Raw genomic sequence first — 24,107 nt, forward strand, 5'->3', positions numbered from 1 at the left:
TTTCCTGGGAAAGGAATAGGAATTACAGGGTTTTGGAAACAAGCCCTTCGGCTCAACTTTATAATAACTGAAATTTACAATAACGGAAAAGTATATCGCGTCGAGGCGTCCGGGTGACTCTACCGCCCATTCCCTGGGAGGGGACTGGCGGTAATTCCAGCCGTTCTCTCCTGATTCTCGAATAATCAGAAAACGATCCCCACTCTCCTTCCTCCGATAGGCGACCGGTGGTAAATCCGACCGTTTTCTCCATCTCAAAGGGGAAAAGCAGAAACGCTCCCTGAGCATTCTCGGGCGTCCGGGTGACTCCACTGTCCTCTCCCTGGAAGGCGACCGGCGGTAGATCCTGCCGTTCTCTCCGTCCCAGGGCTGCCAGGAAGAGTCCCCGTACTCTCCCGTTAATCAGGCGATCGGCAGTAATTCCAGCCGTTCTCTCCTGAGCTGCTAAAGGCGTCCGAAAGCTAGGCTTCGTACTCTCCTTACTCATTAGGCGACCGTGGTAATTACCTCGTTCTCTCCTAAGAATGCAGCAAAGAATGCCACGTCCGCTACCGCGAGAACGATTCTTATACCCGATCGTTGCTAACAGACCGCGGTCAATCAACAAACCGCGTTACTACGCGAGCGCGTTCGCGAGCGTTCGCGAACATTCTCCGCTCGGCGACCCCGCTCGCCAACCGATGATCGAGAAATTTCGGTCGTGATTTTCTGGTATTGTTACAGGAGCGTTATTTCTTTTTGATATATACTACTTACGGGATATTTTCATTTTTAAATAAAGATCGAGGCAGGGCGAAAAATATACCTGTCACTTCCAGCACGTATCTATTAATTCTGGAACGGTGTCATTCAAACATCTATAACTTCGTTACTTTTGCGAATATCAATATTAGAATTCTCGCCTAAAACACGTACAATGTGATACACGGGTACACGTGTCACGTGTATCCGGTTTAAACCTTTACAAGACACGGATATCAGAAAATACCTGTGTTAATTACACGCATGTAATTAATAAATCCATATTTTTTGTGCAATTTATTGACTGTAAAAAATAATTCAGAATATTTATAACCGTAGAATACACGTGTATCCGTGTAATATGGACAAGGGTATTCTCAACATGGATTTCTACATGATTTTACGTGGTACACATGAAACCCGTGTATACGCATACACGCGTGGGGACTCTAATCAATATATCCTTTTGCAGATACATTTTTGATGATATATACTTTAAGAAAATAAAATTTATAAAAGTCGATTTTTTCAATGTTAAAAATAAAGAACATCTTATTTGTGACATACTAAACAAATTATTGTGTTAAAAGATGACAGCACCTGTTGAATTATTTTTCGAGAAAAACATGCTACTTTATCGAGAAGAAAACCACTAGCAGTTTTTCGGTAAAACTAGTGTCATTTTGCTGAAAATAAAAATTTCGAAATATCCTTCGTCCTTCCTTCCACCCTTAAAAGGTATTATCTGTCACGTTTGTTTGTAATCACTAGACTGTGGATCTTTATGCATTTATAGAAATTTTGAATGTGCAAGAAACTACAAAATGCAAAGAATATGCAAGAATATAAAAAAGATTGAAAGTAAAGTTCATGTTATAATATTTGCAGAATAAAATAAATTCCTATTTAGGTTCAATTTTTATAGGGACGTTCGCGAATATTTTATTTTGCATAAAGATCCACAGTGTAGTAATCACATGTATTTTCATTTAAAATAGAAAAAATCTGTATTATTCAATACTGCCCCTTTTGCAAATCCCTTAGTTAACATTCTACGGTTCTATCAATTTTCGATACAGCTTCACCCTAAATATTACTGTATGCAAGACAAGATATACTGTGTTTTCTTGCTAATGCGGCAGCACAATATTAATATTTATGTATCGTGTCGATATAGATTCAGTGTATAATCCACCTCAGCTTCGGAGTGCCGTTGATAAAGCACCGATCGTTAATCCGATCAGATAACGTTGACATGATCGTTAATTTGTAGCTAATCTCTCTTTCTTCGTGTTAACGTAACAGATTGCGCCCAGATTTAAACTGAATTGCTTCGATTAGTTTTCGTCGGTTAGAAACAGGAGTGTCCTCCATAACTCCGATACAATTCATTATGCATAATTAGTATCATCCACAGAACTATCACATGTTTGCCTTAATATAAATCATGAAACAGGTGTGAAAAAAAAGAATACACAGGTCGTTGAGAATGGAATTGCACGGTGGTACTTACTGATGATGAAGGTACTGATGTCTAGAATGACTTTGCGTATGAGGTGACGTATGAGAATATAAGATGTGTCCAGTGATTAGTTGAATGCAGATGAAGTCGACGAAACACCTAAACAAATAAAAGGTTATCGATTAAGATGAATTTCGATACAGGTTTATATATTATAATAAATGTATATTATAGTATACACTCTGTCCCATAAATTCGTAACCTTCCAAATAAATTTTTCATTATAAACACATACACGTGTAAAGTTTATTCATATACATATTTGTAACGAAACATTAATTTGAAAACATTAAATCTATCATTTAATTTAGACAAATTTCTTCAATAGACACAGAGGGTATGCATATTTATAAGACTGACTGTGTATAATTAGGGATTACATAAAAAATATTTAAAAATATATTCTGGGACATAATCACTGTATATACAGGGTGCTCCAGAAATATTGGAGGTCCTCGAAAGGGGTGGTTCGGGGGGTAATTTGAAACAATTTTTTCCTTACACGGCCGCTCTGATTGGTCGGGGTTTTCAAGGACCTCCAACATTTTTCGGGCACCCTGTATATTTGTATATATTTATTATTTGTAAATATTGTTTGGAAAAAAACGCGTTAAGTGGAAATCCATCATTTCTATCTCTAAAGCTCTAACCCTAAAGCTTCCGTTCATTTCAACTCCAAAACACTGTGTTTGTTCTTGAACAGTCCATTTAGCCGTTTCGGCGTTAGGCTAGTCGACGGTGAAATTTTGCGTTAAAACGTTTATGTCAGGTGGAAAGCAAGATGTAGAGTTTATAGTCGCCATGGAAGAACGATCGATTGCGCTGAGCTTTCGAACGCTCGATCAAAGATGCATAAAAGAAGTTTATAAAGTCGGTGTTATCGGCAGCTATTTCACGGGTATAAATGAGGCAATCTTCGTCGCTGTCGGACAAGACTCGCTACTGATCAGTTTTCTTTAGAATAGAATATTATCGAATTTATCATAAATTGCGATCAATTTCGTACGTACTACCCTCCTGTTCAAATTTATTTTCGTTCAAAAGTAATCATATAAAGTAATATATACTATTTTTAACAATGTAATCGAAGGGGGTAGTATGATTTACGGTATTGGAAATTATAAATTTTTATAGGATTACCAAAGAAAGAATTTTTCATTGACATTGTCTGTTTGTAGTTGTTGGGATGAAAATATATACATCTTTCTATTCACTAGTTGTTGCATGAAAATTTAAATTTGAATTTGAATTTTGGAATGAACTATTTCGTGTGGACTGATGTATAGTCAATTCAATTATTACAGGTACCAAAGAAAAACAGGTTTTTCGTGGAATACTAATCGATGAAAAATATTTATGTAACACATATCATTGAATAATTATTCAGTATACAATTGTAGAAGTCTTATTCGAGAAGTAAAGTGAACGCGGTATAAACTCTTCGTTAAAACAGGTAAAACGCCAATTTATTTATAAAGTAGCAAGGTCTACAACGATTGATGTTCTCTCAGATCGCTCGTGCGTCTTCGAGTTCTACAAATCGAAATCTGATTCCGCTTCGCCGGGTGACAATCGAAGATACCTCGCAAATTTGAACCACTCCTCACCCCAGGTGCTCGTCGAGTTCAAGAGGCGCGCTCATTGGCCCTGGTTTTGGGACCAAGGCCCAATCAGGGCGCTCCTGCTCTCACGCGCACCCCAGTCGCCGCGCCCCCGCTAACGGTATCGCGGAGTAAGAGTAGGTGGTCGCTCGGCGTCTCGCGGAAAGCCCCAGGCCACTCATGGGTTTTCCCAAGCCCACGGCATGATCGACCGCCGAGGCTCGGGACTACGCGAAATTCTAAAGACCTCATAAACGGTCACTTTTAGATGGATATTGCCGGCAATATCAACCATCGACTCGAAACAGCCTCGCTTCGCTAGCATGCCGTAAACTATTGTCACCTTTCGCTGTTTCTCCGCATCGCCCGAATAAAAAACATTAAAGATTTATTTCTAGAATTTCCGAATAGCGATCGCGATACTAAATTCATCGATGTCTTGTCTTGCCGCTGAAAATCGAGGAAGCGCCCAAATGACTGCCTGTGCGCATTGTTTGCACTCTATTCCAAAACATCCCAATTGTACCCTGTGTGTACCCGAAACGCCTCCCAACGGTCTCGTCTGCTGGCTCGCAGCGACGGGTCGGCTTTTGGGCGTCCCCGCGCTGAGGTCGACCTTCAGTTCAGGGCCTAATCCCTATGCGAGGTCTGTTGAAATCAGGGGATGGTCAAGCCATGCCCCCACTGAGTAGCCATGATAGTCGTGAATCGCCCTAACGATTCACGCAAATGCAGACTCGACCGCGAAGGATCGCCCATGTTCTTTACTCACAGTCATTATCGCCCCTCTTCGTTCCATCGGGTTCATTCTGTCCAGAACAAGTCTAAACGAAGATATAAGGCACGGAGATTCGAACCCACAATCCTCGGATCCACAGTCGACCACTTTACGTACACGAACAATCCCGTACCCTACGTTTCGTGTTTTCGTTTGACTCCTTATTGTTGGATATGGGAGGCGCGGGTACTACACAATGTTCCCAGCTCTAAAATATAATAACTATGTATACATAGAATGATATATATGACATGCGTGTATTTTATTTAAAAGTTATATTTATATACATATACATAGTATATACGTATAATTAAATTGTATGTATGATAGTATTAGGTTGTCCAATAAGTTCATGTCACATATTTTTCTGTTACTCAAATTAGTATATGAAAGATACCCTTTAGCGTTCTAAGAAAAGGTAATTTTTCTTGTTTTACAATATTTTTCCACCATTCTGATGTAGTCATTATACAATCAGTATAAAATTTCTGTAGTTTTTTTCATTAAATATTGTCTCATCCTACAGAACGAACTTATGGGACGACCTAATATATTAAATTACATTGACATATGTTATATTACATATTTGTTTGTATTTGTTATATGTAAATGTTTTTAAACAATACATAGTAAAGTGTGTGTGTATATTATTCTTTACTTAAAATATACATGTATTCATTTTCTATTCACTTTTACTTTTTACTCAAATAATATACATTTTGAGCAGTACCACCTTACTTTCTTGAACCAAAAGGAATCTTTAATCTGTCCCAGTACCTCTAATAATTTTACCAACGACTGGATTCGTTGCAAAATGTAACGATTCTTACGACGACGTTTGCGTATTAAAAATTTCCAGAGGTGTTCTAAAAATTACCCCCGTGCAATTGATAAACGGAGTTCCCCGTTGAACTTTCACAGGAAGATTAATCACTTTCGAAGTTTCACGGAACAAAAAAAGATGATGAACGTTCCTTCTTCCTTCTTCGTCGTACCTGGTCTCGTTGGGTCGCGACGAACCGCAGAGTGGACTTTTTTTGGAGAGAAAAAATTAGTCCGCTCAGTCTGAGGGTTTCAAAAGTGGCGGGAACACGAATGGCTGGGCACGTAAAAATTTTCGCTCTTGTTCAGGGGGTCATTATTTCGTCATTGCTGGGAACAGATTGCCGGAAACATTCTTAGTATTATTACTTCTATTCATATTCTCATCAGATACTTATCAGATTAGGTATAATTAATACTTAAAAAAAACAACGACGCAGTTTACTATTAAATTAAAGATGAATTTCTAGAATTTCTAGAATATAGATGAATTTATAGAAACTTAACTATTTTCCTTCGTACCTTAATTAGAAAATTATAAACAAAGGTATCTAAGCAAATGCAAATTAATATAAAGCAAGAATTAAATGAATGTCAAAAATGAACACTCTGATGTTCCTCTTCAATTTTATTTAAAACATTGAATAACATGAATCATTCAAATCCTGGCTCGTGGATTTTGAACAAAGTGATATGAGAATATAATTATATAATTACATAAGGATAAGAATTCTACATAAGAAGTAATTATCAATGAGTAAACGAATGATTTGCATAGAGCTTGTTAAAGTTATAATTTGAAAAACTAAACACTCAACTATTCTTAACTATTTTTCTCTTTGGTCAAAGTTCATAGTTGAAAGGGGATGTTTTTTCGCATAAAATCAAGTCAAACGAACACTGGAATTAAATATTTTTATACCAGGTTTTGTTTCTCAGTAAACAACGTTTGGATATTTCCAAGTAAAACAAGCCTTGGTTAGCGTGACTGACAATTATTTGATGTTTCCACTTGTACTGAAGTTTAAAAAGATTGACAGTTACACGGCGCTACGAGTTCTAGTTGCTAGTACCGTATCATTTGTTCTGTCTAGTTAGAAAGTAAAATTAACCGGAAATAGATAACACCGTGCTACTATCGATGTTTACAATCATAATGTAAGTAGAAGTAATGGGCGGTGGTCAGGCACGTTAGCCAAGTTGACAAGATAATTCTGAAGTCTCGTTCGATAGAAATTAACGTACTTTTACATGGATAGTCGTGTCATTTCCTAGAAAATAATTAACCATACATGGCAAACAATTATAACATATAATAATAAAAAAGAAATTCGAATTATCCAGTGTATCATTCAATTTAACATTCTATAGATTTTAGAAAGCTATTAATCTAACAAGTCCAGGTTTAAACATAGTGGATATTTTACAAAACGAAGCCACTTTGTCTCAATTTCAAGCCCGTTTACTCGTACAGCTGTATACATCTTTCACCATTATCGTTTCGATGAAGTTCGTGCGTTTTACGAAAGCTTTGCTTTTGTATGCACCCGGGATTCGATAAAAATGTAAATGCGCCAGACATATTTATGTGGCGCGAGTCGATCGCGCGAAAAATTTCGACGCGGCCCTTTGTTATCTGGTGTGGTTGTGTAAGTGCTAGACAAGACGCCGATTAGGTTCGTTGAGCGTATCGAGAAATTAAGTTGCTTCTGCATGCCTTTAACGGAGAGAGGCAAATGGAGTGGCAAACTTCTGAAGTGGCTCAAAGAGAGCCTGGATAAATAAAGTAATAATCAAACTTGGATTAGGAGAATTTGCCTATAACAGAGTATATTTTAAAAGTTTAGAACCAATTCAAACAGTATCAACCTCAGTTCATCTAAGAATCGTAGTATCAGTCCAATTATTACTATTCTTGTATTTATTGCATTTGTTTCTACCTTTTACATTTGTAAGAATCAGAACAATTAAGTGTGGAAAATTTCTCTATAATCCAGTCTCTTTTAAAAGTTTAAAATCAATTCGAACAATATCAAAGTCTGTTCGCCTAGAAATCATAGGCTTAGTCCAATAATTATTTTACTTCTTTTTTATTGCATCTATTTCTTCCTCTCAAATTTATAAGATTGACTGTATGAAATTTATTGGACGATATTGACTAATTACTACCTACAGTAATAATTAGACAACGGATATTTATGCATTTATGGCAAATAAAAATATAGGGAAATCTATAAGAACGTACACTCAAAAATATATAACATACAGGGTTTTTAGGCTATTACTAGCTAGCGTTTTTCTCGTAAATGGTACATATGACAAAAAAATGAAAGAGTACAAATTTATACTGTTTTTTGTGTGCAATGTAACCAGGTAGATAAATCTTTCGTACTTATACTCTTTTCTGAGAAATGAAGGTGATCTTCAGTTTTTTAAACGTAATGGTATATTCTTTTGTACAAAAATATGGTAGAGAATCGAATTCTAAATAAAGAGGTAACGAGTAATTTCACTTTATTACTTGAAAATTTTCTTAACGTAATATCAACATGGAGATTCAACCTTGTCACAGATTTCCGCAGGACAGCGATGTGTACAGGCATGGAGCTCCTAATGAAGCGCTAGGTGACAGGGATGATGGTTTTCTTTACGAAGAATTCGTAGTATACTTGTTTGAATCTCCATCTTGATATTACGTTAAGTACATTTTCAAGTAATAAAGTGAAATTACTCGTTACCTATTAGGTTTAGGGCTAATAAAGGTAAATACTTTTTTATTTAGAATTTGATACACTATCATACTTCTGTACAAAAAGTATACCACTCCATTTAAAAAACTGAAGGTCACCTTTATTTCTCAGGAAATAGTACAAATACGAAAGATCTATATACCTGGTTACATTGTACACAAAAAACAGTATAAATTTTTTTGTCATATGTACCATTTACGAGAAAAATGCTGCCTAGTAATAGCCTGAACACCCTGTATAACCACTAATATACATGTTATACCATTTATAAGATAAGATACTCTTTCATTCAATTCTTTTTCTGTATCTGTGAAAATATGAATTTGCATAAACATCAGTAGTCTAGTAATAATCTTAAGGACAAGTTCAAAAATCAGTTCAAAAATAATAAAAATATAATCATTTCGATTGCAACCTTCTTTTATTCCTAAATAATTCGTCTTTGACTGGATTAAAGCTCGTCATAAGTCGCCATAAGTTGATTTCAGTAAAAGTTTGCTTCGGTTACGTATAGAAGTTGCATTCCATTTGCCGATGGCGAGGAATAGAAGACAGTGCAGAGAATCCAGGGGATGAAATACTTCCCAGTTACAAATGCATTCTTTTGTAACCGTCGAAACGTACGAATGCGGGCCTAGCATTGAAAATGGTAAAGTGATATGAAGTATGGGTGGTGGATCTTTGTGAAAAGTACGGGCGATTCGTTACTATTTTTCTGTTCCCATGCATCGACGTATTTCAAGCATCAAAGAATCACCATTCATTGATAGTATGGCTTTTGCGCCTGCACAAAAGATACATCAGCGATACATGTATATAGATTGAAAATACATTTCGCAATGCACGGTAATCTATTTGATTTTTGTCTACCTACTAATCGTAGGTTGCCGTTACCCGCGATTTTTTTTTTCAGTCGCGATGAAAGTTTACGTTTGCGGCTAAATAGTAGTACACGTCCGTACCGCGCGGTATCCGCCAAGGACCTGAACACTCTTATATGATATAATGTAAATAGAACCGCGTGGATCTATTTTTTCGGCGGTCGACTGGCGGCAACCACGTGGTTCGTTGATCCGCGCGGACATGTCTGAACGAATTCGTAAACGCTAATGTAAATAGGATCCGCGCGGTTTCCGCCGTATCTGAAGTAGGGCTTAAGCGTTCCACAGACTGCTCTAACGAGGCGTGGGCCCACGTCATAAGACGCGTAGTATGAAATTCTAACATAGGGTTTTGCGTGTCGACGTTCACATTACGCTGACGTGACGTGGGATGACGTGGGCTAGCGCCATCTAACGGTACACGTTAAAATGTTAGTTAAAACTATGTTAGTTAAAATTCTAACATAGGGTTTCGCGTGAAGACGTTCACATTACCCTGACGTGACTTAACCTGATGCTATCTGAAGAAATATGCGTTCTGACGCGTCAGAAGCACATCAAATCTACTAGATTTTCCATGAGGGTTGGAAGGCGTCAGGAGACTGGGTGTTTTCTAGAATTCTGTTTTCCATTTTTAAGAGATAAACTAATTTCAAAAACATTAAAACTGCACTAAAGAGTATTAAAAGAATTTCTAGTCAATTTATATGAACTTATGTGACCATTAATTTATATGAGCAGCTCTAAATATAATTGCTTAAAAGTACGAAAAAATGCAGTGAAAAGTATGAAATAATTTATATTTAACTGCATTATTACCAGATCTTGTAAAATTATCGAATAAGGAATTTTTTATTGAAAAAATTAATTTACATAATTATTTACTTATTTATACCAATATTTATTTTAATTTTAACGAAATTGATTTGATTAGTTATTCTTCTTTCTGTAAATTTATATACATTAAAATTTAGAATATTATTCATATTGATAATTATATGTTTAGGAGCTAACCCTTTTTATACAAAGTGGTTGAGCTTCTAATTCAAATTATTCTTTATTATGATCAAAGCATCTTATTGTTTAATCAGTTTCCTATGAGGTAAGATTATTTCTTATATTATTGTCCGTTTGACAAAAAAAGGTGTTAGCGATTTAATGAGTGATGTTTGCAGTACAGGCTGACGTATTCGCTGTTTCTTCAGGTAAAAAATATCCGAATTATGTGATGTTTGATATAATTTTTATCGGAAAAACATAAGGAATCCATTGATATTATTTTCCCGATAATTTGATGAAAAATATAAACATTTTATGTACAGCAGTTCATCATTTTACGATGGACTGCCCGTCTTTTGTTCGCGGCCGTGCGCCTACCTGGGGTCGCTCAAGGGTCTGGGATCGAACGGGCCATCGACTTATCAGTTTTACATAAAATCGAATTCTTTATTCTTCATCGAATCCACGTGAACGTAATGCCATTGGAAATTGTGTCATGTGTGGTATCATTTTCATCGCAAAAATATCAGGAATCGTTTAATGTTGTTTCCGTAAAGTTCTGATAAAAATTGCGGAGGTTGGTATTTTTATTTTTTAATGGCGTCAATCTGACTCCGCTTCATGTCTTACGTGGACCCACGGAGCCTGATGTGACGTTGGCCCACATCACGTCAGCGCAGTCTATGGAGCGCTTTAGTGTATGCCTGGTGTTCTGAAACGGATATAAACTAGCGAGTTGTCTCGTATCGATCCTATACAATTCTAGAAGGTCAGACGCGGAATACACCGTTATTAATTGCACGTCAGATCGCACAACATGCTACTAATCTAGATAATTGCGTCGCTTCGCGTGGACCCACTGTAACAACTGTTCCAATGAATCCTGGTTGTTGTAATTGGTAAATGAAAACGGCGAAGGGCGTTCCGTTTTCTAATTTCAGAACGTTAACTCTGTAACGTGATATTCTGTGTTCGCTGTAAACACCGTCCAATTTATCAGCGCTAGACTTGAATTTGAATCGTTTAATTGGAATTACGGCGGTCACGAGAATGCCAGAGGCATCCTCCATGTTAGAGAAACATCGACGATGTTTACCAGTGAAAATATTCTCCAGCAGAGGACAAGTTTTGTACAGATAATGAGGAGAACTCGTGATCCTCTGTAAGCTTGAAGTTTATTGATAAGGAATTCGATCGTGATTTTCTTTGGGGTAAACAGTACGTGAATGTAACTGAATGCAACGGTAAAATGGTGATAGGATATCGAGAAATTTTATTTCTATTGAATCATAAGAAACTGATTGTAATTCGACTTATAGAAGGGGAGAGTATTTGTGTAGGGATCAATAGAATGGAGTAAAAATAAAAGTTTACGAATAACATGAATGGAAACTTCAATGGAGTTTCAAGTATTTGTCTATGTGTATGTATATCTATGCATACATGTACATAGATCGATAATTTCTTTATAGGGTGCTTAACTTACATCACTTTGTCATTACGCCTAATACTTTTGAAATATCATAAATAGAGAAAGATTATTTAGTAAATGTCTTTTGATATCAAGTCAAAAATATTCGACAAAGGCCTTAACAATGACATGGCTCGTCAGCTCCGATTTTAATTTATACCAGTCCAGTTCATCTGAATATAAATGAAATATAAATACCATTCCTGGTAGAGGAATTTTATGTTAAAGAAGGCAAATAGCCGAAATCTGTTGTAAATCATTTTATGCTATCGTTGCCAACAATACAATTAAATAATATTATATTGAAACCTCAGAATCTATGATATTTTTGCTGAAACATTAGATATTTTACATTGAATCACATACATGCATACAATTGGTAAAAATAATAAATAAAATGGAAATATATTAAAAGGAGGTAGTTGTATACACAATTGCCTTAATCGTATATATTTCACTAATTGTGCTCCGCGGTTTCACCCGCGATTATGTAAGTATGTATGTAGTTAGGTACTTCGTAACAGATGAATGCATTTAACTGGACGTAGAGAAGAGGCAGATTTTTAAATGTAAGTGTTAATAACGAATTCGATCGTGTGATGAATGACATATAATTCATTTTTCATTATCTCTTAAACTATGCGACCAAATAACATGCTGTATGGGGTAAATTTTATCTTCATGAAATTTCCCAGGTGATAAAATGATTCTTTTTTTATAAAGATTAATATATTACATCTAATAAGAACTCTTAAAGTTCACCATATTATTTTTAATTCATTTTTAATATAAAAAACGTTATTGTGGTTTAAATATCAAAGGTAGGTATATCGTGTCGCTGACTTTTTTTTTAGATCTATTGATAACCAATATTTTTGTATAACATTATTTTCACATATATTCAACCATTTGATCAGCGCACGCCAATAAAGTAGCCAAGCAACACTTTTCTTCCAACTTGATTTACAAATTTTGAGATTTCAATTTGAAAACAGATTTTTATCAAACTAGAACGTAGCTTATGATACTCAGGGATAGTGTAGCCTTTCATTACTGAACAAATTTTGAAAATCGGTTCAATAGTTCCGGAGATTACCCCCTATATACAAACAAACAAACAAACTCTACCTCTTTGTAATATTAGTATAGTATACTTATGGTATAAAATAAAAAAAATTATGTATATTCCATATCATTCGTACTCCGCTAACAAAATAAAAACCATAAGTACCGTTTAGCAAACACTCCGTATTTTCAAATCTTGTTAAAAGTTAGAATCGATATGTGGAGTAGGAAAAGTTTAGAAAACTGTATTTACAGGAAACTAATGATCAGTTGGCCATTGACAAATTGCGTTCAACGCTGGCTGCACGTTGGTAAATGTATCGAAAAAACCATAAAACTGTCGTTTAGATTGTACGATATTAATTCGTGAAAACGAACCTGCGATAAGATTTTAGTTATTGCACTCGTGGCGTGGTAAGTGTCGCGTGCTTCGCGTCGAGCTTCACGCAATACCTACATTTGTCTGCTTTTTTTCGATGCAACGCTTAAAGCGTTTTTGCAAACGCAAACAAACAGGCATTTCACCTTCTTAGTGCGTGTCAGACAGATGAGATTCGTTCATTTTACTGCCTGACTTCGTTTACGTCATACTAAACCGTCTACTTTTAATTTATTCCTATTTTATTTATTATTTTTCCCAATTATATTTGTATCCTCTATGATTCGATGCGAAATTGAGCAGAACAGTTAAAAATTTTAGAAAATTTTGCGTACCTTCGATGTTTACCGAAAAAATAATAAATTGTCTAAATTAAATGATACGTTTTATACTTCTAAATAAATTTTGTATTGTTAATATATACACTTGTAAAGTACATTCATGTACATATTTATAATTAAATATTTGTTTGGAAATATCAAACCTATCATATAATTTAGACAAGTTTTTCAATAGACATAGAGAGTACTAAAAGTTATGGGTTTGACTGTATGTACAAATAAACACAGCAAATTTTAAAAGCTTACGTCAAGTACATTGGTAGCATAAAAAAGCATAAAAATTGCCACGATATTAGTACAAAGAAGAATAACCCTTTAAACAAATAAAAATATCAATAGGTCCAATATTCAACAAAAAAGTGTCATCAATTAAAAAAGTTTAAAACTAATATCCAGTAACTTTTTTAATAGAATTTCCACTTTTTCCTTTATTTTCTCCTTCAGTGCGGCTCAAGTATTTATTATTTCAAATCACGTTTTCACCAAACTTAATTGTTGAACAAAATTTCGTTCCTCGTTCCAAGTCTTCTCTGTCTACTGTACGTAAAGAGAGGGAGAGAAAGCAGTACGGTAACCACTTCAATTTAGCCACCAGATGTTTGGTCAGCTGACGAATGGCCAGAGTTAACTTTCGTATTGTGCACTAACGACGTTAACCGAGGCCGTAACGTGTTGTTGTTCTGTGTAGGCTCAAAACCATGGCTAACAATAGCGCGCCACTTCTTGGCTTCGCAATATCAGAAGAACTTTACGACCGTTCCGACTGCAACGCTGCGGAAACAGGCCGACGTCTCCCAAACGGGAAAGTAATTCTCTCTTCCGCGTGTCGTGCCAAGGCCCGCGGAATAATCTGTTGAACTTGTCCACGTTACGTGCATGCAACAATTACTTTAGTTGATGTAGTAACTTCCACGTGGCGGGGCTTATCGCGGACCATATTGGCTTTATTTGCGCACACGCAGCCTCGAGGAAATTTGGGGCGGCGCAATCGATCTTTATAAAAATAAATTTTCTTTGCACGTGCAGAAGGAGGATAAAGAAACTTGGATATTTGTAAAATACACTATGTTAGAGGTAGGGGAGCCTTCGGGCGCTGGAAGGTTGCATGGCATCTTCATGAACCTCTGTTTGTTTTTGTTTGAGGGGTATTCAAGCAGTTGTCAAAATTTGTTGAGAAAATTTAGGAACTTTTTCCAAGATTTAAATATGTATTTTAATCCTAAACGAAGCATAATTTTATGGGACAAATATTGAACTTAACCCCTTGACGTACAAATGAAACAGAACTTGAAAGCCTAAAAAGTACTATTTAATTTCGCTCAACTGAACAGTGATGTGGAGGCTAAAAAAGAGTACATTTTATTCTGAGATTTCAATGTTTTTTTATTTTTATTCTTTGTTATCACTTTGGTGATCGGTATCAATCCCATTATCATCACTAGAATGGCCTATTGTACCATCATCGTTACTTTCATGTAATACATCCGACTTATACAGAGTGTCCCAGCCTAAGTGATACGGAGCTCTAACTCCAAAACTATCGGTCGAATGCAAAATTTCAAATATGCAAATTGCATGGTAAAATGGGGCTCATGTTTAACTGTATCTTCTTATCTGTATAATTACCAAAAAACAATAGTCATATTAAATGGTCCCTCTCGAACCTTCTACCGTTTTCCTGAAAGATCTTTTTTATCGACGATAATTCGGGCATTATCGCTCTGTGACAGGGTAGCTCCTCCACCCTGTATATTGTTATCTACAAGACACTAACAAGGAAAACATTTGTAAAATTTGTAAAAATATAACTGATTCTAATTAAATAAATAAACCGAAATATATTTAAAAATTTACTACTTAACACTTTATCTACCGGGCTATTTAGGAACAGTCTTTAATTTAAAAAGAATTTTCTACCGTAGCATATGCCAATCTAGGCTGACAATAATTCCTCCATATTGTTATTGGGTACATTGAAAGCCAAGTCTGTTTCCAATACTGAACATTGTAAGTAGACAACCACCAACACAGTAAATAAATTCGAATAACTAAGTACTGCAATTAAAAAGCCTATAAATAGGCTCCTGGTAAATAAAGTGTTAAGAACATTCGCATGCCGATTCATATGGCCAAGATATCGATATGGTCGCGTTGAAATGCGCGAGCCCGCGACGAAACAAAACAGAACGTTTTCGGAAAAAGATCGTTACGGATAAATGTATGTGTGTTGCACGGATAAATATGTGTGCGTAGATTGTGTTGTAGATTTAATGCAATCGTGAATTGATCGAACAAGAATAGAAGGAGAGAACGAATAAAAGAAAGAAGATGCTATCCTTGTTTGACCGATCGACGGACTGCATTAAATCTAATCGATTTGAGACTTGAGAAGTTAGCGCAATTAGAATCTACACAGCAACGTTAGCCTGCCTCCACTCTTGCCGCGGCTCAGATGTGAGCGATTTTGTCATCGAGTGACTGTCAGCTAGGACAAGGCGCCAGACTCGTCAAAGTCTAGACTGGCATATGAAATGAATGTTATTGCATGTCAAGGGGTTAATATATAAATTTATACATTTTAGTACATGAATTTTGAGCATGGCAACTGCGTGTACCTCCTCAAACAATTCACTCCTGTGATATAAGAAATTTTGTTTTTTTTAGGCTAACATACATTCATACGTATGTGCACATATCCATACACTCAGAAGAATTCTTTCTAAAAATGTTACGACTAAAAATGCCTCACATATGAAATTCACCGTACCAAATTTCATAATTTTGTGACAAATTGCCCCTAAGATATACATAAATATAGACATAGAGCCTTGCTAGTATCCAATACCCAAACAAAGAGAATTCTCAAACTTTGTTAGAAGACAACAACTGATAAAGGATAGTAAATGAGCGTAATTCATTGAACACGACAAAGCTTGATAAATTGCAGCAAAGGGGAACGAAACATTCCGTTTGCTGTTCAATTAGTGACAGCCAATTATCTTCCTCGTTTACATTATCTATTAACCGTGTTGACTCGTTGTCAGATCTTACGACACGAGTGAAACGAACGTTGTATAATTGCAAATATTTCAATTTTCTAACGCCAAGTAAGCTTTTAATTAATGAAAATGTCGGTGAACTCATTAGATAGAATATAATCAATTATTAACCACTCGTTTCCTCTTGCGTAAATGGCATGACTCCGTTAGATAAGAATAGGCTTTAATTTCATGAACATGCACGTTAAAAGCGTTCATGTTTGCTTGGGTCAAATCTAAATTAAGCTTAGATCCAGATCAAGGCTGAGTTCCGCGTAGCCTTTCGTTTCTTTCGTTCTTTAAGCTTGTGAAAAGTATAGCGGCGGACATTTCTACAGGTTGGATCGTAAATTCTGTTGGAAAAAGTACAGGTATATTCTATGCCTCGATACTAAATGGAACAATTCTCATTTTGTTGTAAATACAGAGGATCCTGTTGGAAACAATACAGGCGCCCTTTATTCATCGATACTAACTGGACAAATTCTAATTTTGTTATAGATATGGAGGATAGGCCATAGAAATGTGATCATACATGCTTAGTTTGTTGTGTTTGCAATCAAAATTTTGTAATGCTAAATAATCGACTGCACGAACTCTGCGGGAGCCAACATTGGACAACTATAATAACACGCGTGTACCATCGACCGGTATGTAATGGCGTGAACAATTTAACAAGGTAGTTAGAGCAACGCGGAACAATTAAAATTGTTTCACCTCGATCAATACCGTTATGACCGCAATGGTCCCCAGTGGTAAATTTAATTTCTGATAGCTCGTTTGGTATATTTGAAAGGAACAACCGTCCATATGTTGTTACTATGAAAATACAGCGATGATCGAAAGCATTAAGCATTCGTAAACTTCTTCTTAAAAGAATTTTGAAGATTTCTGGTACGGTTAGTTATGTATTAGCAACATTTTCAAAGGAAACAAATATGGTGATGTGTTGGAAATCAGGCATCTGAATCTCTGCGCCCTCTTCAATTCATTTTCGAGCTATTGCCGTGTGATGCCTGTGTTTCTTCCATAATCTTAATATGTATGTATATCGTGTCAATTTTGTTTGTATTAATAATAATCTTGTGAATAAAGTAATATTCAAATGAATGATCGACAGTTTCGAAGACGCCTGTTATAAATAAAAGCTAACTTCATAACCTTAATAAAATGCATTGAGAATTCATTACTATATCATTATTACTATTCATTATTATATCATTATTCGTTCATCATATTTATGCTGTTAGATTAAAATTAAAATGTATTAGAGAAAGCAAATCAATGTCCTTCCCGTTGGTTGAAAATTTTTTAATTTTTCAATTCAACTCTTCAGGAAATGAAAAAAGATAGTATGACACATCAAGTACAAAAAACTTAATGGAAAATGTAATATATATAGCCTATAAATTTCACAGAGTTTATTTCAAATGCCAATCACTTTATTAATATAGTGAAATAGTGAAATATTCTACAATAGAGGAAAATGAAGAATTATTTATGTACATACATACATTTATTTTACATACATATATTTTAATTTTAATGGATAGAAGGAACTGTTGAAAATGTATTATATGTAATACTAACTTGTAAAATATATTACGTTACCAATAATTTAATTATATTCTCTCTCTCTCTCTCTCTCTCTCTCTCTATATATATATATATATGTTATTAACAGCAAAGGAAACATGTTATACACAGAGTTAGCCACTCATTTTCAAACGCTCCTTTTATGCATATGTATATAAATAATAATATAAATAATTACATAATGTACATAATGTATATATAAATACGAAAATTTGAAGTCATCCGTATTTTCTTGCAAGAAATCGGCAATTATTAGTCCCTTGGTGCTTTCGAAGGATCACAGGGAGATGGTAATTCCAGTGATCGAGAACGATCTGCAATTATTCGCGGAGGGAAGTGCGCGGACAGGTAACGGAGCAATTCCACGGAAGGCTAAATGTCATATCGTTTCCCGTCGTCGCGTGCATCATGTGGCTCGTGTGATCTCGTGACAAAGACGATTTCGTTAAACGCTTAGGCTCACGTGAACCGTATCAAGAAGGAATGGTCGAGACGGCTCGCGAATGTCCATTACACGAGTCAGGCGTAATTATTTAATTAGATGTATTTTAATTGTCAACGCTGGATCTTGAATTACGATTCAACGTAAATTTGTATGGAAACATTTCTTGCTGCTGGAGCAAGCCAGGGATGAATTTTCATTATAACTTGCTTGGTTCTAGGATTTCCCTAGTTATTTGTTGGAAGAGTTTTGTTAACTTCTCGAGTGTAAAGTTTCGTTAATTGTGGTCTGATTACGATGCCTCGCAGTGACTTTCTTGCGGAGTGTTTGTGAAATAATAAAACGATTTTTATATTTTGTGATTTTAATATCACTGGTTGGAATAATAATAATGTTGTCGTGAGGTTGTTTTGACTTTAGACAATTGATATTTGTGTTAGTTTGGTGAGCAAAGACATGTTATTCACGATTCTTGGTCAATTCTTCTTATAAAAATTATCCGAAGTAATTATTGGTTTTTCAGTGGAATTAAAATAAGACACTATAAATAATAATATTTTCTCGAGATTGTCTTGGATTTAATACTTTCGTTAATCTTAACAATCAAAGAAATGTTCTTGACAATTCTGGTTCGAGTCTCTGCATAAAGGTTATTCGAAGTAACTATTTATTTTTCGATCAAGTTGCAATAGGTAAGAATTAATTATAAAACAGTAATTTGTACATTCATGACCTTGCATGACCACCATAATTTCAATTTATTTAATGTAATTAAAATGTGTCGATTTGTCTCGAGATATTCCAATGAAAAATATTAATTATAGAACAATTCAAGATATGAATATACAAAACAATGTTTTACAATTCCACATTTTTCTCTATTGTGGAATATCTAATATATTTTTGTTTTCCTTTATTGAAAAAGTGATTGTTATTTTATATAACCTCTGAGTATTCAATTGAAGTCAAAAGCAAGTATAAAAAGTATCGATCAGTTTATGGAATATTTACATATATCAGTGTACATTGAATCTCAAAACTGTGATGTTTCTGGTATAATCGAATCAACTTGACCACGGTTTGCAATTTGCCAGTGGCCTGTTTATGACAATAATCAAAGTTGCAAATGTGCTTTAATTCCATTATATTACAATGCGTGCAAATGCCAGCGTTTGATCAAATTCTCTCGTGGTGAAATAGGTGTCCGCTATAAAATTACACATAACTACTGTTACTCTAGAAACTATGATTACCTATTTCGCGTACTGTCTAGTCGCGCTGTAGTTTGGATCATTTTCTAAAGTTTTCAGACGAAAGTCAATTGGAATAGTAAACTATTTCCTATAGTTAGATATCTCTGTGTGCATAGAACTACATAAACGGTTTCCGATGACCCATCTTCCTATATTATCGTTATATCATTCCAGGTCGCGTTTCGATAATATTGTTCTAGCTTCATCTCGCCTCTTATGCACTTACTTCCTTCTATTTATTTTATACTCGTATCTTTGTATGAATATGCGCATTTTACATAATAAAGACGTTAAATGTGTACACGACTCAAAATGAAAATTCATATTCACACTGTGCAAATTCGCTGTTTTCAAAACAAAATTCTAGATTTCTCAGCACAGTTGTTACATGGTATATATTTTTATTTTATTGCGTATTTTAACACAGGAATTCCATATTACTTTTGCATTTGCTGGTTCGAGAGATACCTTCATTAATACGTTCAAACTACACGTTGACTTATCAATCATGTTCGTGTAGGCCAGAATTTAGTTCCCCTCATTTTTGTTTTTTATCATAATCGAATTAATTCTTTACTTGTACAAAATAAAATTAATATTATTATGTATGCTTTTTTATTTTGTATAAATATACTGTATTTTAAATATTTCACTTATATAAGGTGGACTGGAAAGTAATGTCGTTTTTGCAATTTTAAATACTTGCTTAAAGTACTCATCAGCTCGTTGATTTTTATCGATCTGGCATTGAAAAGTTGAACACTAGATGGAAAAAGGCTGTTAATAACGAGGGAGATTACGTAATTGATTAAAAATAGAAATTTATTAAAAATTTGTTTGAATTTAATGTAGAAGAAACGACATTACTTCCCAGTCTACCTAATATCATACATTTCATATATTGTATATACTTTCACACTGGTTTCTAACGATAGATTTCTATCGACCTATAAGTAATCGTTTCAACCGTCTAGAAATATTAAATAGCCCCATTGACGTTTGCCTCTGAGAAAAAAAAGAAGAAAAAAAGATGTAGAATATCTACTTCTGAAAACTCTTATGAATAATTCTTGCGAATTCAGCGAATCTCGGCGAGTGGGTTGTCTGTACGTGCATGAAACACAAGGATACAGAGGTGGTTGACACCGTTCGATTTTCACTGAAGAGACATTGTGTCCATACAGCTCTGCCAATGTTGGGGTATATAGACACCTTTGCATTGGAAATGCGTTGCACATAGTACTACGTATAGAACGGCGCATATGCACCGGCCAATAGAGCGCTAACACCAAAAGTGTCGATGGTACGTAAATAGAAGCGGTATTGAAAAGGACGAGGAAGTACAAGAACTGTTATTATTCGGTTGGCGTAGAATTTTTCTCGCAGTGTTTTAAGTTAGCCATTCACTATTCCAGTGTTATTTTCAATTATGAGATTGCATGGTTTCTATCCTTAAAGAGTTCCTAAAACTTGATCAATTTTAATAAAACACAAATGATATGGAATATTCATTCGATTTTCACAACAATTTTTGGGCAATTAAATGTGTAATTAGACTCTAGTAAAATTACATTCGAGTAAAGAATAATAACTTCGAAATACGTACCTTGAAATTTTCGAATAAAATGGAATTGCACGCAAAAAGAATTCCAACGAATTTACGTGCCAGAACCTCTGGTCAGAAGTCTGCATACACTATAAATTTACAACGCTTTCACACCGATGTCTTTTCCTCTGTTTCGTAATGAAACTGCATAAAGGAATTGGTAGGAACGCGTTTCTTATCGAAGCGGTAATTCACTCGCGAAGAAATTTTCACCGAGAAATTCTCCGTGTACTTTCATCAGATAAAATAGAAGCATGGTTCGTATTTTGAAGGAAGAAGCAAAATCTCCCCCCTCCCTCTGTGTTAAATTATGCGAACTGCTTCGGTTAGCAGACATTACGAGAGGAAGCATCCACAAATGCAAATTTTCCTGATGGATGCCTCCGTGAGCTCTTCCAATTTATAAACGGATAGAAATAATACACACAGGAAGTTTGGCAAACGGGAAATAAAACAAGATCGGAAACTTTTCATAGAAGAAAACTTTTCTTCTTTCACTTTTCAACATAGAAGAAAAATGTATGAAAATGAAAATTTCTTTTGGTTTTTTTTGTATCAAACCAAAATTACGACATGCATCTTTCCCGCCAATAGGAGATTTTAATTGTGAGGTGCTCTACAAATGCGCTTCGCAGTCGATTCAATTTGAATATTTCTTGTTGAAACAATTTGTACAGACTACTCAAATATGTATGAAAATAGGATAAAAAATTTGATAGAATTAATTATTTTTTTCTATTCTAAAAAAATTCACGAAAAACAGCTTTTTTAGACCTACTAATTCAGGATACCTCCTGAAATACGTATTGCATAGAAGTTATGAGTCATTCACTGCATAAATCGATTAACTCCACTTTTTGGAAAATCTTAAATTTAAGTGTTAAACCACTTGGTATAGTCATAACTTTTTATATTACATCGTATTTCTCAACTTTTTATTTTTTGATATAATCGATATTTGAGAATGGTACGCGAGACTCGATGCGTTCGACTGACGAGCGCAAGACAAAGGTCTGGCGTTCGATGAAGGTTTTAGATTATCGGCGACGAGCGGAAAGAGACGAGGATTCACTCAGGAACGTTCGAGGTGTGAACCACGTGTTGCTTTTATGAATTTACGTTAAGGTCGTTAGGCCAATTAGCGTATCTTACGTTTATGTGTGTGTGAACCAGATTGTAAATATATATTCAACCTATTTAAATATGTTAAATATATTAAATATACGTGATCGATTGTTTTATTGGGAGAGAGCAAGACTACTACTATGGAGTTAATCGATTTGTTCAATGAACGGCTCATATATGAAATACATACTATAAATAAAATATTTGAAACATACTCGTATAAAATATAAAACGCATACAGAATATATTTCATAAATTAATGTAACAATCTGAATTTTATTTTGCATAAATGCCTACATTCTCCGTACATATGGTATGTATTTCATGGTATTTTTCGTTTCAAAAACGATCCTAGATGTAAACGTGGCTCAAGACACCATAAGCTTTCATATTGTCTTGACTATCCGTAAAATCATAAAAGATATTGAAAGAGGGTCTCATTCAAGGTTTTATGCTTTTCAATATTCTCTAATGCGGTAGACAACAAGAATTTTCGAAGGTAGTAAAAAATTATTCTTCTCAAAAATTCTTTCCTTCGATATTGTAGTATATGAAAAACCATAAAACTTTAAAGGAAACCCTTGTTCAATATATTTTACGGTTTCGCAGGTATTCAAGACAATATGAGAATCGACAATTTCTTTTTTAGGATGCATTCTCGTTCTTAAGATCGTTTCATTACCAAAGCAAAACATTGTTTAGTTGTCAACACCACTGGACTACACTGCTGCGAAGTTTCACGTATTCTTTTTTAGTTTTTCAGTTACCAAACTTTACTTATTAGTTACCTTTGCTTTGAAAATATTCAAGGGCTAAGTTTAGGGAGCCTAAGTGGTGAAATTAAAATGTCGTATAACCTATAAACAACGTTCCTATATGTTTCATACCATTCGCTTCCACATTTGTGGCTCTAGAGACTGGTAATCCAAATAGTGGCTTAGCTTCGGATGGAAATCCCAATTTCACTCAAAACACACTTAAATCCCCTTATTTGCAAAGTTTCCTTTGGGGATTAAACATAGAGAAGATTTCGAGTAAATACTGATATGAGGTGATCTTCACGAAACAGATTATTCTTGGAAAATGACTATAAACATGAGCTATATTTAAAAATGGCTCAATATGTAAATTTATCATAAGCAAAATTTAGTAATTTTGTTATAAATTGAAAAATTAAACTTTGGTTTATTGAGATCCTTTTTTAATTTTCTTGTTAACATAATTTGATAAAGTATACTTGCTATTTATTAGGTTTAAAGAAGCTATTATGAATTAATGTTTTCACTCATACAATTCTAAAATATTTTAGAGTGAATATGTTTACATAACCTAATACTATGGACTTAAAATTGTAATTATGAAATTTATTTTCACTTTCGCCATTCTGTCTCCATAATTTTAATTTGAATGTCTTATTTATAGGTTATGTAATACTAAGGACGACTCGAAGCTTGTTTAAAACTAATAATAAGTCACTTTATTCTGACGAATTTAGAGTTATGCAAAATATATCATATGATTTTATAGGAAAACTTGGAAGTAAAATATAAATAAATAATATAAAATATAATACGCAGGACACGTTTCCTCCATTCGATATTAATCATGATGTATTTGTATCAAATGATGAAAACGTGTTCTGCACATTTGCACTGCACATTCTCGAAACACAACTTCAATTACATTTTACTTTCAAA

The 24,107-nt window shown here is 34.7% G+C and overlaps 1 protein-coding gene across 4 annotated transcripts in view; it reads right to left on the minus strand.

The window, feature by feature from the left end:
- The window catches only part of LOC128888581 (slit homolog 3 protein), a 362,389-nt gene that overhangs the window by 299,290 nt on the left and 38,992 nt on the right, over positions 1-24,107 (minus strand). For 2 of the 4 annotated variants that reach the window (XM_054145577.1, XM_054145575.1), the window contains exon 2: positions 2,255-2,362. The exons of the other annotated variants lie outside the window; for them this stretch is intronic. The gene's annotated coding sequence lies outside the window, so the exon portion shown is untranslated. The remainder of the gene's footprint in view (positions 1-2,254; positions 2,363-24,107) is intronic. 4 annotated transcript variants of the gene reach the window in all.

The sequence above is a fragment of the Hylaeus anthracinus genome, unplaced genomic scaffold (assembly GCF_026225885.1).
Source record: "Hylaeus anthracinus isolate JK02 unplaced genomic scaffold, UHH_iyHylAnth1.0_haploid 11994, whole genome shotgun sequence".
Classification (NCBI taxonomy): Eukaryota; Metazoa; Arthropoda; class Insecta; order Hymenoptera; family Colletidae; genus Hylaeus; species Hylaeus anthracinus.